This window comes from Acyrthosiphon pisum, chromosome X (genome assembly GCF_005508785.2).
Source record: "Acyrthosiphon pisum isolate AL4f chromosome X, pea_aphid_22Mar2018_4r6ur, whole genome shotgun sequence".
Lineage (NCBI taxonomy): Eukaryota > Metazoa > Arthropoda > Insecta > Hemiptera > Aphididae > Acyrthosiphon > Acyrthosiphon pisum.
The window spans coordinates 112,551,237-112,566,145 of record NC_042493.1 but is presented as its reverse complement, the minus strand read 5'-3'; the positions used below and the strand labels follow the sequence as shown (position 1 = coordinate 112,566,145).

General features: G+C 26.4%; 1 protein-coding gene and 2 long non-coding RNA genes across 3 annotated transcripts in view; all 3 read left to right on the top strand.

Annotated features, from left to right (window-relative positions):
- LOC115034789 overlaps positions 1-3,194 on the top strand; it is a 5,632-nt gene extending 2,438 nt beyond the window's left edge. The window contains exons 3-4 of the long non-coding RNA XR_003840081.1: positions 1,840-1,848; positions 2,253-3,194. This is a non-coding gene — a long non-coding RNA (uncharacterized LOC115034789). The remainder of the gene's footprint in view (positions 1-1,839; positions 1,849-2,252) is intronic.
- Positions 1-14,909, top strand: part of LOC100302370 (uncharacterized) — a gene marked incomplete in the record, with an annotated part of 74,783 nt that overhangs the window by 38,041 nt on the left and 21,833 nt on the right.
- On the top strand, positions 4,364-12,546 carry LOC115034786. Its single transcript, XR_003840079.1, has 5 exons — positions 4,364-5,728; positions 7,189-7,197; positions 7,949-7,957; positions 10,262-11,153; positions 11,579-12,546. It is a non-coding gene; the product is annotated as an uncharacterized LOC115034786 (long non-coding RNA).

Here is a 14,909-nt window from a genome sequence, read left to right as displayed (position 1 = left end):
CAGTGCATTTTTACTTGTCAACACATCATACTCACTTTTTCAGGAGCGTAGTTTTTAGCTATTTGTTGGATTCACTGCTCGGTCTTAAATATAATAAATTAATTATGAAAGTTATGAATAACATTTTAGAACAATCTGAAAGACTTTTCTTCCTAAAACTAGATTTTTACATTTACTGGGAAATATAATTATAACTATAATTTATTTTAATTAATTTATCTTTATTAATTACAGGTAAATTTGGTAAGTGTTATTTATTTATTTTTATATTTATTGGTACTTAACAATGAAATTTTTCATGAAAGTCTTCTCTTAAATGTTTGGATTCTGAATAGAGATATGGTTTACTCTAAAAATGTTTGTGATTTTTCACGAAGTTCATACAAATTTGAATTTAAAGAGGTTAATGTCATGGTGTTGGTAGGTGCACCTCAATAAACGAATGGCGAGTGTAAAGTTCATAAATCACTGATTCATATTTTCACTTTATAATGATTACAAATATTGTAAAACTTTTATGAATGTGTTTCTAAAGAAAAAAATTATTATTTTCGTTATACCTTTTAACTACTGTTGGTATAGATCACTTCAGGACAATAATATTATCTTTATATCTTGTTTTTATAAGTGTGGCTATATTTATGATACTAAAAATATTCGTTTAAAAAAATGTGTATAGAGCGGAGTTAGTTGTTACAATTTCACAAATATAATTTTAATATTTTTTCTTTGATCAGTATCATAATTTGCGTAAGACCATTGTATTAAGTAACTTCTTAGGTAACTGTCTAAGTAAAAAAAGTCAGAAAAAGTACATTTTTAATACTAAAATAAATATATTTTAGTCACCTTGTCAAACTATAACAACTTGCCCCGGGGTGGGGTAAATTGTTACAGCCCAGGGGCACATTGTTACAAAACCAATATATTTTGAATTAAAATTATTAAAAAAAAAAAAAATTAACAATGACAGTACCTATACTCTTCCAAGAAAGATGAAATATTTTTTGTGCATCATAAATGAGGCGATTGGTGGGTCGAGAACCATGTTATCACGCTAACACCGAGCAAGTGTCGAGTGACGCGACGCATGGGACGCGTCGGCCAAAAATTGGTATTTTTATAACAATAACATATAATTAAACGGACTGTAACAACTTTCCCCCTGTAGTTTTTTTTTCTTAAACAAATAATTTTTTGTCAAATAAAAATTTACTATTGAATTATATTACTAGAATTTGGTGTAGTACTATATAATAAACAAATTTTGAGTATCGAAATAATCTTAGTTCCCATTGAGGTGGGTTGTAATTACAAAAGAAAATCATGAAAAAAATGTACTTTTGATATCAAAAAACAGAAAACTGAAGATTATTCTTGATACCGTTTATTTATACTGGATATTATTACAAAGCTTATGGGGGTAATGATAATAGAATTTGTTTCTTGAGTTTCACAGTGTTACCATAATTAGTTATCAAGATATCCCCAATGTAACAACTTGCCCCTGTAACAACTAACTCCGCTCTCCCCTACATTAAAATTCCAACAACAATAAATATATAAATGAACAAAGTATAACCTGTGCATACCTACGATATTTACAAAATATCAAATATTATCAGAGAAATCAAATTATGTAAAAGGTATTCAAAAGAAATGCGTTCATACTGTTTGTATCTCGTCTGTTATAAAAGGAAAAGAAAACCTTGTTAAAAATTAAAATATACAAACATAATAAAAACATAAAAAATATTATAGTATATAATAAATATATGAAAAGTATTACCTATGTACATCGTACATAGTTATTAATTTATCAAACAATATTATTAACAGTGGAAGCAAGTAAGTGTCATTTACCTATTTTTACTTATATATTTCATTTATGCATATTTAAGGCATCAACTGCGTGGTTATTGTCCCTAAGGTTCTTTAGTAGATTTTTAACTGTAAGGCCCTTAACTTAAGAAGTAGACGGATTGCCTGTCTGAGCACTAGTGACAATATCTGATGCTTGACAAATACAATTAATATACTAATGAACAAATATCCCGTGCATATGGACAATAAGGAATATTTACAAAACATACATCCACACTGTTTGTTAGCTCTTTTTCAATATAAAAACAAAACAAAACATAGTTTGAAATAATAATATACCTATACATTAAATACATCGATAAAATATATTTATGGTAAATATTACCTATTTACATAATTATTTATTAATCAAACATTATTTTTAACAGGCAATTTAAGTAAGTACTATTAAATTAAATTATTTGTATTTATATCGTGTTATTTATTAATTTTCAAGACATCAACTGTGAGGTTGTTAGGCGCTTGGTGAAGAAGTAGGTTTTTAAGCGTGGAGATAGGTATGGTTGGTTAGAGCACGTGTATATGTAGCGAAATTTGTAATTAATAACCCGGTTGGTCACCTATCCGAGAACTAGTGACACCAGCTATTGGTTAAACTAAAGAACACAACGGAGGACAACCACAGCACCAAACCAGGCTACTATCATTTTATTGAATATCTAACAGTCAGATATAAATAATAAATTGTTTTCGATTGAACTTGTCTTTTACATTTATAGATTCTAATCGGGATTATAATATAATTTAAAAATATTTGCTAATTTAATGAAGTTCATACACACTGGACTTTTAAATGGTCTTAACAAAATTATGACTGTATTTTCGATATTTTTTAAAGCAGACATTTTTTAAGAACCTTGTAGTAAATTTTCAATTTTTCATCTTATAATATAAATTGTACAAAATAGTTTAAAAAGATTTTGAATATCTATAAATAACAAAAAAAATATCGAAGTATTTTTTATGTTACGAGTGATAATGTACATTATTTCATTGGTATCTAGTACCTAATTGCAATTTTAAATATATGTTGAAAAATTTAAGTCTGCTTTAGTGGAGTGTCTATAAAATATAGTGTAGTATTCTTTTTCAAAACTAGAAATTGTACCTACCTACCTTTTAAAAAAAATTATGTTTATCTTCACAAGACTAGATTGTTTCTACGTTGAGTGACTAAAGATTCGCGATAAGAACAATTATGATATGAAGTCATATTTAATTATAATAATTTTCAATAAATGAAATTATGTTTAATGATAGTTTGTCAATCTCAATAACAATTTTTAAGCTGTTTGATATAAAAATTAATCACTCATAAACCTTTTTTAAATTTTTAATTAGGAATTAAAGGTACGTCATTTTTGTGTTTTTATTTTACAGTCGTTCTTACCAAAACATATTTTCATTATTCAATATAACCAATTGTTATAACAAAATCTAAAATATATATATAATATACATATATAGTTTTAGATGTATAATTTAAATGTTTATTACTTTTATATTTTAATTTTACTAAATATGAAATATTAATCCATCATAAAACTGATTTAGGATTTCAGTTTACGTTGTTAAAAATCTCGTTACCTTATATTATATAAAAGGTTTTCAGTGCGTGGGAGGTTATTAGCATTTTGATTATTCAATATAACTTATTGTTATAGATCACTTCAAAATAATATTATCTTTCTGTCTTTTCTTTATACAACAGTATATATACTAATTGTAATTGGCCACAAATACCTATACACTGCAGTTTTACGTGCCCGAACATCGATTTAACTTTTGCAGGAGCGTAGTTTTTAGTTATTTGTTGGATTCACTGTTCCCTCTTGAATATAATAAATTATAAAAGTTCAGGATAACATTTTAGAACAAGCAGAAAGACTTTTCTTCCCAAAATTAGATTATAACAGTAATTGTGATATAAAATTGTACCTATAATCACATTTTTATAAGCCGTAGAGAAAAACAGACGAGTCAATCACATTGAACACAACTATAAATTAATTAAGTAACTTTAATTACTATTGATTACAAATATTGTAAAACTTTTATGAATGTGTTTCTAAAGAAAAAAATTATTATTTTCGTTATACTTTTTAACTACTGTTGGTATAGATCACTTCAGGACAATAATATTATCTTTATATCTTGTTTTTATAAGTGTGGCTATACTTATGATACTAAAAACATTCGTTAAAAAAATGTGTATACATGAAAATTCCAACAACAATAAATATATAAATGAACAAAATATAACCTGTGCATACCTACGATATTTACAAAATATCAAATATTATCAGAGAAATCAAATTATGTAAAAGGTATTCAAAAGAAATGCGTTCATTCTGTTTGTATCTCGTCTGTTATAAAAGGAAAAGAAAACCTTGTTAAAAATTAAAATATACAAACATAATAAAAACATAAAAAATATTATATTATAACATAAATATATGAAAAGTATTACCTATGTACATCGTACATAGTTATTAATTTATCAAACAATATTATTAACAGAGGAAATAAGTAAGTGTCATTTACCTATTTTTATTTATATATTTCATTTATGCATATTTAAGGCATCAACTGCGTGGTTATTGTTCCTAAGGTTCTTTAGTAGATTTTTAACTGTAAGGCCCTTAACTTAAGAAGTAGACGGATTGCCTGTCTGAGCACTAATGACAATATCTGATGCTTGACAAATACAATTAATATACTAATGAACAAATATCCCGTGCATATGGACCACAAGGAATATTTACAAAACATACATCCACACTGTTTGTTAGCTCTTTTTCAATATAAACACAAAACAAAACATAGTTTGAAATAATAATAAACCTATACAATAGATACATCGATAAAATATATTTATGGTAAATATTACCTATTTACATAATTATTTATTAATCAAACATTATTCTTAACATGTCCAGATTGTAAGTGCTATTAAATTATTTTTATTTATATCTTGTTATTTATTAATTTTTAAGACATCAACTATGTGGTTGTTAGAATGTAGGTTTGTTATTAATTAATTGATAACTCGGGTGGTCACATATCCGAGGACTAGTGACACCAGCTATTGGTTAAACTAAAGAATACAACGGAGGACAACCACAGCACCAAACCAGGCTACTATCATTTTATTGAATTTCTAACAGTCAGATATAAATAATAAATTGTTTTTGATTGAACTTGTCTTTTACATTTATAGATTCTAACCGGGATTATAATATAATTTAAAAATATTTGCTAATTTAATGAAGTTCATACACACTGGACTTTTAAATGGTCTTAACAAAATTATGACTGTATTTTCGATATTTTTAAAAGCAGTAATTTTTGAGGAACATTGTATTAAATTTTCAATTTTTTACCTTATAATATAAATTATACAAAATAGTTTAAAAAGATTTTGAATATCTATAAATAACAAAAACAATATCGAAATATTTTTTATGTTATGAGTGATAATGTACATTATTTCATTGATTAGTTAATGACTAATTGCAACCTAATTTCAATTATAAAATATATATGTTGAACAATTTTAATATGCATTCGTGGAAGAGCTATAAAAACTGAGCATATAACATTTTAGAACAATCAGAAAGACTTTTCTTCCCAAAACTAGATTATTACAGTAACAATTACTATTGTGATATAAAATTGTACCTATAATAACATTTTTATTACACATACTACATTTTTATAAGCCGTAGAGAAAACCAGAGGAGTCAATCATATTGAACAAAACTATAAATTTCATATTGTATCTTAGCCTATTGTATTTTTAATAACTTTGGTATTTGATATATATTGTTTGCAGTTAATGTGGGTAAGTTTAATGTTATGTTTATTGTAATATTTTTCCCTTCTCCTTTTTTTTTTTTTTTTTCTGTTTGGAATCGTGTGCAGGGAAGGAAGTTTAGATTTCCATTGCTGCCTCCTTGCGCACATCGTTTATTAATCAAAAAATAAATGAAATAATAAAATGTATCTAAGATTAAATACAAACGCGCATTTAGCGTTTGTTTAAAAATATCTGGAAGGCCTCTAACCTCCTAATTTGGCCTTCAGCCCACATGAATCAAGTTAACTAGGAATTAGACATTCTCGGCTCTTTGCCTTACTATTTCCAACTCCTGTTTAATAGTCACGATTGACCCCACCATTGTCATGAATGCCCCAGTGATACTCTTGGCAGCCTCTAAAATCTTATCTCTTCGCAGTCTGTCCGTCGGGAGCTGTTCCTGCACCGATCCGCACAGCAGATCCTGCACATAACTTGACCTCGGTTGTCTCCGTAGAAGATCCAATAGAACCAGTCTGTCTTCATTCTATTCAAAGATGGTATGCTCCGCGGTATCACTGGCTGTTGGGTAGTGTACGCATGACAGGTTTTACGTTCTTTCCTTGGTCCACAAGTAGAACTGAAAGCACCCGTGGCCCGCTAACGCCTGAGCCATGTTGTAGCTCACCGCTCTTGGCCCGTACTCCAGCCATCTATTGATATCTGGGATCAGTTGTCTCATCCACTCGCCTCTTTTGCTTGCGTCCCACATTGTCTGCCACCTGCAGATAGTTTGTCTTCTCAGCTTGTTTTTTGGTACGACGACACCCCTCTTCCTGTCTACTAGATGACAAATCAAACACGTTTGTGTAATTACTTACACTAACTATTTTATCAAGTGATCAGTTTCAATGTGAGGTTTATTCAGTAACTGTTTTTGAATATTTGAATGACTTGATTACCCCAACTCTAACTTAACCCTACTATTAATATAATCATATTATAACCATGTTATATTCATTGAAATGAATATCTTCAGACGCGTTGCATAAAACAATGACTTGATTTGATGCCGCCAGTCCACGATATTGTAAACGATATTTCAAAACTTCCAATGACTTCATTTTTACTTTTTCAGAAGCATAGCTTTTAGTAATTTGTTGGATTTAAAAAAAAAAAATATTTTGTTTATTCAAAATAACTAGTTGTTATAGATCACTTTAGAACAATTTATCTTTCTATATGAAACTATTAACAATATTAAGTTACCTAGGGTAGATCTTACTCCAATAAATATGTTGATCAATAATTTATAATAATCAAAATCAAAGCTGTCTGCTTTAGGATTTAAGTTTACGTTGTTAAAAATCTCGTTACCTTATATTATATAGTAGGTTTTCAGCAATCTGAAAAACTTATCTTCCTAAAACTAGATTTATACATTTATTGGGATATATAATTTTAACTATGATTTATTTTAATTAATTTTTCTTTATTAATTACAGGTGAATCTGGTAAGTGTTATTTATTTATTTTTATATTTATTGGTACTTAATAATGAAATTTTCCATGGAAATCTTCCCTTAAATGTTTGGATTCTGAATAGAGATATAGTTTACTATAAAAATGTTTGTGATTTTTCACGAAGTTCATACAAATTTGAATTTAAAGAGGTTAATGTCATGGTGTTGGTAGGTACACCTCAATAAACGAATGGCGAGTGTAAAGTTCATAAATCACTGATTCATATTTTCACTTTATAATGATTACAAATATTGTAAAACTTTTATGAATGTGTTTCTAAAGAAAAAAATTATTATTTTCGTTATACCTTTTTAACTACTGTTGGTATAGATCACTTCAGGACAATAATATTATCTTTATATCTTGTTTTTATAAGTGTGGCTATACTTATGATACTAAAAATATTCGTTTAAAAAAATGTGTATACATTAAAATTCCAACGACCATAAATATGTCAATGAACAAAATATAACCCGTGTCGTCGACTTTAAGGCAAATTTACCAAATATCAAATATTATCACAGAAATATAATTATGTAAAATGTATTCAAATGAAATACATTCATACCATTTGTATCTCATATTTTATAAAAAGAAAAGAAAACCTTGTTAATAATTAAAATATACAAACATAATATAAACATAAAAAAATATCATATTATAACATAAATATATGAAAAGTATTACCTACCTTTGTACAATGTACATATTTATTAATTTATCAAACAATATTATTAACAGCAAGAAAAAGTAAGTGTCATATAATTATTTTTATTTATATATTATATTTTTTTATGCATATTTAACGCATCAACTATTATCCCTAAGGTTATTCAGTAGTTTTTTAACTATAAGGGAGGATGCGGTTGGTTTGAAAACGTGTATTTGTCAATAAAATGCTTATAAGCAGTTCCAACAGCACCGTTGATGTCACAAAAAAAAAAATATGGAGTAAATGTGGCAAGAATTGTTACCTGTTCGAGAACTAGTGAGAATATCTGATGCTTGACGTCAGCACACGGTTGTGACTGAGACACGATTGATCGACCATTATGTCGGCGTTTCAAAGGAAATTGAAATACAAAAGAAAACCAACACGATTGAGCACCTATGTTAGGTCTAAAACTCTGCACCTTTGCCTTTTTCAATTTTTAACTTTATTATTCAAAGTAGTATCTATTTTTATATCCATGTATTGTGTACAACTGAATAAAATAATTTGGAGCATAATTAAATGTGCCATCACCAAAATACTTAATATAATTATTTGTCATAAATTGTATATTTTATTCCGTAGTTAAACATACAAAATTATCATCAGTCGACATGTAAATGAATTGTTGACCCTTATATTTAAAACTTTCTTCATTTTGTAAGTCTTTTAATTGATTAATTGCTTCATCCAAAGAAGTTGTTAATTTAGGATAGGTCTGCTTCCGTTTATCATACATTGCTTTCCGTACATTTCTTACATTTTGATTGTTTAAATTTGATGTTGAAGATGAATTTAAAAGTTCGGCGCAAACAGTTTTAAGTGGCCGTGTGGAAATTAATTCTGCAGCTTTTCTCTTGCAATTTCCTCTCAAAACTCGAGTTTCTATTTTCTCAATAGAAATTTGATCATGTTTACGTTGTCCAGCAGTTTCAATCACTTTACGTTTCTCTATACCTGAGAACATTATTGCCGAACATTTATTATTCGTACACCTCCATCTCAAAAGATTATTTTTTTCCGCTGTCCATTTAATTTATATTTGTATAAATTCACTAAGGCCAATTCTTTGCCTCTTTTTGATAAAATAATTGTTATATCACTAATATACATATTAAAAAAAATAAAAACTATAAACTCACTTATACGAAACGCACTATACACGACTATAGGTGATCGAACACTGATATTAATTCTATAATAATTTTGGAATTGTATCTTAATTATCTTATATTTTCCCCCGATGCCATATGTTTAAAACGTCGTCTTGCCCCGGATCTAATTTATTAATCGATAACATTTTCGATAAAGCTGAGGGGCTCGGCTTGCACCTCGCGTCAGATATCATAATAATTGGTGTAATAATACTTGAAAATAATAAATTACAAAATGTCTGCGACGTGAATTTGGCAACATTGGATAAAATATTATATGCTCAATAATATTGCTAAAAAGGTTTCATGGTGTCATGCTCAATCATGCTTTACCGCAACCACCGTTCCATACTTCCATACCAGGACACTATTATTCAGTTTAATAACTATTAGAAAGGAAAAATAATAACGTTTTATTGCATGGAATTTTAAGTTTCTGGGTTCTGTTCAGTCTATAATGTACTTTAAAAATGTTTATATTTTTAATGAAGTTTATACAAATTGAACTTTTTGAAGGGCATAAAAAAATGAAATCTGTATAATTTTGATTTTTTTTTTAAAGCAGTAACTCTTAAGAAACCGTGTATAACAATACCATTTGTTTTTACAAAATAAAATATTGTACCGAAAAGTTGGCAAATAAGAGCTGTTTTAGGCATGGGGTAATTTAGAACTTAAACATAACATAAATTTATATACAATATCCAAATATCTGGAGCAGATGATACTCCAGTCAAATAAGTAGATAATGCGTTCATAGACTTCAAAATCAAAGCAATGTCATTTAGTATTTCAGTTTACAATGTTAAAAATAATTTAAGTTCGTTAATCTTAGATTATTCATTTTTTTTTGTCTATTGGGCAATTATTGATTTTGATAATCAAACTTTTTATTGAAAAATGGTTTATACATTAATATTTACAATTACAATAACAAAAAAAAATAGAAATATATAACTGAACAAATACCCTGTGCATATGATAACAAGGACAATTTACAAAAAAATACATCCACACCGTTTGTTAGGTCCTATTTAATATAAAAACAAAAGAAAACATAGTTTAAAATAATAATATACCTATATAATAAATACATTGGTAAAAACATTAATATATTATAAAATATATTTATGGTAAATATCACCTAATATATATAGTTTTTTATTTATCAAACATTATTCTTAACAGGACAAGAAAGTAAGTGCTATTAAATTATTTTTATTTATATCTTGTTATTTATTAATTTTCAAGACATCAACTATGTGGTTGTTAGAATGTAGGTTTGTTATTAATTAATTGATAACTCGGGTGGTCACATATCCGAGGACTAGTGACACCAGCTATTGGTTAAACTAAAGAATACAACGGAGGACAACCACAGCACCAAACCAGGCTACTATCATTTTATTGAATTTCTAACAGTCAGATATAAATAATAAATTGTTTTTGATTGAACTTGTCTTTTACATTTATAGATTCTAACCGGGATTATAATATAATTTAAAAATATTTGCTAATTTAATGAAGTTCATACACACTGGACTTTTAAATGGTCTTAACAAAATTATGACTGTATTTTCGATATTTTTAAAAGCAGTAATTTTTGAGGAACATTGTATTAAATTTTCAATTTTTTACCTTATAATATAAATTATACAAAATAGTTTAAAAAGATTTTGAAAATCTATAAATAACAAAAACAATATCGAAATATTTTTTATGTTATGAGTGATAATGTACATTATTTCATTGATTAGTTAATGACTAATTGCAACCTAATTTCAATTATAAAATATATATGTTGAACAATTTTAATATGCATTCGTGGAAGAGCTATAAAAAATAGTTTAGTATTTTGTTTCAAATCTAGATATTGTATCTTCCTACCTTTTAAAAAAATTATGTTTACCTTCACTAGACTGAATTGTTGTGATATGAAGTTATACTTAATTATAGTAACCTGTAATTGATAAAACTATGTTTGATTATAGTTTGTCAATCTCAATCTCAATTTTTAAGCCAGTAATATAAAAAATAATCACTCATAAACCTTTTTTAAATTTTTAATTAGAAAATAAAGGTATGTCGTTTTTGTATTTTTATTTTATTGCAAATTTGCATGAAAAAAATAAGTCCAACTTATGTTAATAACAATGTTTCTTACTAGCATGATTTTTGAAAAAAGCAACTAATTATTCATTTTTTAAATAAAAGATTCATATAGATAGTTATTATTATTTGTAATTCAATTTTAACTATTATTTTAATTGTATGTAGTGCATAATAAAAAATAAATAAATAATAGGCACTTCTAAATATACACATAATATTCAATATTTTTAATATATATCAACCTTACATCAGAATTATTACATGTTTTTAAGCAGTAGAGAAAACCAGAGGAGTCAATCACATTAAACACAACTACACATTTCATATTATATCTTATACCTCTTGTGTTTTTAATAACTTTGGTATTTTATATATATATATATATTTTTACAGCTATGACCAGTAAGTTCGTTGTTACGTTTATTGCCATATTCTTACTATACCTTCTCCTAAAATTACCAGATAACAAATCAAACATTTTTGTATAGTTAGGTACTTACACCAACTATTTTATCCAGTGACCAGTTCCAGTTTAGTTCCAGTTTTTGAATAGTTGAATGTTTTATTAACCCAATTCTTACTTAACCTGACCATTAATACCATAATTTCAATATTATTATATTCATTAAAATGATTGTCTAGTACACGAAATTGTGATCTTTAAAATTCAAAATTTAATTCACGGATAAATAAACGGGTCGTTCCATATTATTTTCATTTTAATGTAGTTGTCTACTGTTTCTGGCAGCTGAGTATTTTGATTCTTTCACTTTCCAATGCTTTTGGGGGCTACTCTTGGAATATCATGGGGCTGTCAACGCTTATATCTCATAACTCAGATTTTACAAAAATACGTTTTAATTTTAAAATTAAAAAAAAAATTTTCAAAAGGATTGTCATCACCTAGACAAACGAAGAAATGATTGACGTTGGACGTTTGCCATTCAAAGCATCACATTTTTGCTTTACCTATAATTTTATTATGTGTTAGTCGTTTTAAACAAAACATATAATTATTATTCAATATGACTAGTTGTTAAAGATCACTTCAAAGTAATATTATCTTTCTATCTTGCTTTTATACAACAGTGTCTAATGTCTATACTAATCGTCATTGGCCACAAGCACCTACACATTGCAGATTTATGTGTCCACACATCGGTTTAAATTTTTCAGGAGCGTAGTTTTTAGTAATTTGTTTCATTTACTGTTTCCTATAATATAATATAATTAATTATTTATTAAAATTTAGAATAACATTTTAGAACAATCTGAAAGATACTTTTCCCCAAAACTTTTTGCATAAATTATGATATATAATTATGCCTCTAGTGTATTTTGCCCTATTTTAAATAAATTATCATTGTTATTTACAGTGATGGAAAGTATGTGTTATTTATTTATTTTTAATATGTATTTTGTACAAAATAATGTTTTATTGCATGAAAATAATTATCCTTCCAATTTTTGGATTCTAAATGGGAATATATAATATATTAAAAATGTTTGTGATTTTGATAATGTTTATAAGAATTTGAATTTCAACAGTTATAAAAAAAAAAATACTTCTATGTATATTCTATATTTTTTAAAGCAGTAACATTTGAGGAACCGTGTTTCTTATTTTCAATTTGTATTACCCAATAACATCAATTGTACACATAAGTTGAAAACAATTTTGAACATCCATAAATAACAAAAAAAAATTCAAAGAATTTTGTCTTGTATGAACCTGTTGAGCGGGACCTTTTATCTTTTTAAAGAAATAAACATCAAAACAAAACAATGTTATAACTGAGAATAAAAAGTATCTCATAGGTATCCACTGTCTAGCCATTATAAATATTTATACGTAATTATTGTATTTTTGTGTGGTTTGCGAATTTGTGTAATAAAGTTAGGCTCATAGTATATTATATCGATTACTGCTATTTTCACAATAATATGCTCCACACGCTCCTCTGTTCCAATTGTCATCCCATTTCGTGCCTCCAATTTTATTATGGACGCAATTTCCCCATTGAAAGGCTAACAGTCTTGTAAAGTATTCGAATACAAGTATTTTAAATATTTTTTAAAAGTATTTTTAGCAAAATATAAATACTTGTATTAAAATACCATAAAGTCCATTTTATTATTTTTCACAACAAATTGACAACAGTAAAAATAATATTGTCTTCGTTGAAAACTAATATTAAGTACTTACTTAATAACAATATTTATAATTTGGAAAATACCGCATCAAATTTTATATGGTTTCTACATCGGAATTTTTTTAAGATGAATGAAAATCTAAAAAATTTAAAATAGTTCCATATTAATAGTTAATACATCTCTTTAGTTTATTTTTTTATTAAAATGTAATTAATATTAGTTGAACTGTTGAAATATATCTGAATGCAGGATAAAATATGTGTATATATTATCTCTAAATATTCAGACATGTTATAGTTATTGTTAAAATGTATGGTAAGTATTAACATAATAGCTATTATGTTAATACTTACCATAAAAGGGTACCTAGGTACCCTGATAATCCTGGTGTAAAATATATATATATATTATATAACATAAAATTAAAAAAATTAATTGTATTTGTATTCAAATATTTTAAAAGTATTCGTAAAATACATTTTTATAATACTATTTTAAAAGTATTTTTAATACTTTTTTATTCGAATACTATTATAAGTATCTTAATACTTTTTCAAAAGTATTTTTTACAAGACTGCAGGCTAATGCGTCTGACAAATGAGTCCACCACCTTTTCGTAGGTTAGATCTGGTCACCAACCACGATTAAAGATATTATACAGGTTGCACATCGACTACTGATAAGGTGAAATACGAAATGACTATTGCAATAATTAATGTGTGGCGCTCCAAGCGGAAATATTCCATATAATAAATGTTTTATCTAAGCAATTTGAATAATTTTATCAATGACGATTGACGATAATAAATTCATATTTCATAAATATTAAATATTAAATTCATATTTCATATTATTAATAAAAATAAACAGTAAATAGTATAGTATGCCCTTTCTAATAAATGTAAAACATATTTTAACGCTTATAAGTTATAAGTACTCATTATATATTTATATGCCAATTAACAAACAATATGTGAAAAGTACATAATAATATTGGATTCAAAACATAAGTAATATAAGGAATAAAGATGATTAACTGTATAAACATAAATACTATAAAAAAAAAATAGGTATAAACAAGAATTTTAACATTTAACTAATTTAGACAACTTTTTTTAGTTTTATTTTTTTTTTAGGTTTTTTTGATTTTCTTGATAAGTGTACTGTCTCATTCTCATTGTTATATAATAAGAAAAAATGTTAGTTAACATCTCAACTTTATGCATTGAACAAGAAAATTTAAGCTCAAACTTATTATTAAAGAACTCATTATAAGTAAGTTCAAACACATCATTTGAGTTAGCATGTTTTTCAAAACAAGTTTCCAGATATCTTAGAATTATAAACAAATTGTGATCTGGATGTGTAAGGTATCCTTTACTTTTTGCTTGAACTAAAGCAGCCTCTTGACCTACTGATGACGTATTTAAGTTCTTTAAGCTTTCAATGCAAATTAAGCATTTAGTTTTGTTAACTAAACGCTTTGCTATGTATCTATTAAATATATTTATATAAATATTAATATATACTATTTTATAAAATATATTTAGAGGTTTTTAAGTTATTACCC